The sequence below is a fragment of the Nestor notabilis genome, unplaced genomic scaffold, assembly GCF_000696875.1.
Source record: "Nestor notabilis isolate BGI_N333 unplaced genomic scaffold, ASM69687v1 scaffold6817, whole genome shotgun sequence".
Lineage (NCBI taxonomy): Eukaryota > Metazoa > Chordata > Aves > Psittaciformes > Psittacidae > Nestor > Nestor notabilis.
Window position 1 is genome coordinate 1,819 of NW_009936835.1, and position 2,564 is coordinate 4,382.

General features: G+C 45.2%; 1 non-coding gene across 1 annotated transcript; it reads left to right on the plus strand.

The window, feature by feature from the left end:
• Positions 1-2,204: 2,204 nt before the first annotated feature.
• TRNAF-GAA lies at positions 2,205-2,277 on the plus strand. The gene has a single exon. It is a non-coding gene; the product is annotated as a tRNA-Phe (tRNA).
• Positions 2,278-2,564: the final 287 nt, after the last annotated feature.

Here is a 2,564-nt window from a genome sequence, read left to right on the forward strand (position 1 = left end):
TGTGCCAGCTGTGGTTGAGGCTGGTGTATGTTGTCAGAACGGAGTAGAAAACAGTTTTAGTTTGCCCACCCTGTCCTTTACTAGGTATAGGAGAGAGACTGTGGGTGAAAATGTGGTGGTTTTTTCATTGGTAGGTTTTTAATTTTTTCCCTACTGCAATACCTATTGTGGAAGGTTACAAAACAGTACAAATTTGGATTCCCATAGGAGAAAGTTGTGAATAGCATTACTAGGCTCAGGATGCTTCATTTTGCTAAAATGGCATTCTTATGGGCATCAAGTAGCCATGAAATGCTGATATGTCTCTATTTTCCAGTAGGAGGAACTTTCATGCAGACCCCTGAATTTTGTTTGGGAAAGTGTTTTATTAAATATATCTGAGACTGAATTGTCCTTCTCTTTTGCTTTTGTTTTGTTTTGCATTAGATTTAGTTTTTAGCTCCAATTTATGTGGTGATGTATGAATATCTGAAGGGGGCCTACAAGGATGCTGGGGAGGGGCTCTTCATTAGGGACTCTAGTGGTAGGACAAGGGGTAATGGGTTTAAACTTAAACAGGGGAAGTTTAGATTAGATATAAGGAAGAAGCTCTTCACAGTGAGGGTGGTGAGGCACTGGAATGTTTGCCCAAGGAAGCTGTGAATGCTCTAACTCTGGTGGTGTTCAAGGCCAGATCGGACAGAGCCTTGGGCAACATAGTTTAGTGTGAGGTGTCCCTGCTCATGGCAGGGGGTTGGAACTAGATGATCTTAAGGTCCTTTCCAATCCTAACCATTCTGTGATTCTATGAAAACACTAAAGCCGATAGTGTTTTGACTTCTACACATCTAGAGTTTGTCTGCACCAGAGATCACAAGATTATGTTAGTTGCATCAGTAAGGAGACACACTCATTAAGTGATTACAATAATCATTTCTGAGTGAAACAGTCATTGCCAGTGGCAATGGAAAATCATAAGAATACAAGATTTTGTATGTGTATGTTGCTAGCACATCCCTTTAGTACAACGGTGTGGGGTTTGGGCTTGGTTTTTTTAACCTCTTCCTAACTGAATCTTTTTGTGAAAGTGGTTGTTTCCAGACACTGAACTGCTAGGACCTAGGATCTAGGCCTCAGCATTTTGACTTCTGAAACTGTTGGCTCATGAAGAACAGTGGTTGTTCACAAAAGACTTTCCAAAAATGGGGTAACTGGAGGAAAAATATACTCTGAAAGAAAAAGGAAATATGGGGGTGAGTGTGTGTGTCTCCAGATATTCACAGGGATAGTCTGGGAAAAGGCTACTTGTTCCACATTCAGAAAGGAGGTATTTGTTAAACTCCTCTATTGCTGCGGAAGAGACAGAGGTTTGTTTGGCTTGTTTTTTGACTGGCACGGGGGAGTAGCAGTGGACAACCTTGCAGAGCAGTGTTTCTCCACACACATCATGCAGGGAGCATGGATGGGGGATGTTCTCACAGGGACCTCTGTCTAGAGCCATGGGATGTGCAAATACACACAAACTTGAGACTTGAGTGTCCAGCACCAGCACCACATGTGTTAATGTGCACACTTGGGCACATCTTCTGCATTCGACCTGTAGCCCCAGGAGTGTGATAACATTTGCCTGTTGCAACATATGCTTGAGTCGCAATGCGAGAATACTGTTTTTTCTTATAATTGTGCTTAGTCAGGATTTGTGATTTGTACAGACACACAGATCTTCTCTTGTGGAATGTACATCTCTGAGCAAGACCATGGAAGAATGATGATGGAGGTGCCCTTGCTATTCATGTCTGCTTGTGGTACATCAGCTCTGTACAGAATGTGTCAGACTTCAAAATAAAGTCCCTGAGAACTGAAGCAAAAACGTTGCCGATTTAACACTCCTGAATCCTACAGAATATTCTAGTTCCTGTTGCTCCCGAGATAATCCAGGGAGCCACAGCTGAAAAACCTTTATACAGCTGACACTAAATGCATATAGGTTGTGTACTGTGCATAGATGTACTCATATAGTTTAGTGCTATTGCTGCACTTGTCTTTGCCTTAAGACATAGTTTTATTTACACAGACCCGTCATCAATTCGTTCGCAGTATTCATGGTATCGGCAATGTGGGACGAGTGACAGCTGTCTCATTTAACTCATCACACACAGATGTCAGCCAGAGGTGGGCGGAGAAGAAGGGGTTAGTGAAATCACTTCAAACTTTCTTGTATAGCCGCCGAAATAGCTCAGTTGGGAGAGCGTTAGACTGAAGATCTAAAGGTCCCTGGTTCGATCCCGGGTTTCGGCAATAGTGTTTTCTCCCTTTTCCTGGGACTGTGTGGAAGGTGGCGGGCGGCTGCCGCCCCCCCCCGCGGTCCTGACCGACCTCCACGGCCGGGCCTCTTCATGCCCTGCGGGGCCACGCTCCGGGCTCTCGTTCAGAGCGCTAGGCTCCAGCGCCGCTTGGTGGAGGTGTTCGCGAACGTGTCGCTTATGACACCCCCTTCGTGAGCGTTCTAAGCGCACCATCCATGTTTTTCCGTGGAGCTGGTGGCACCATTGTAGGGTCAGTGTACCCCACGGGTTCCTCCACCC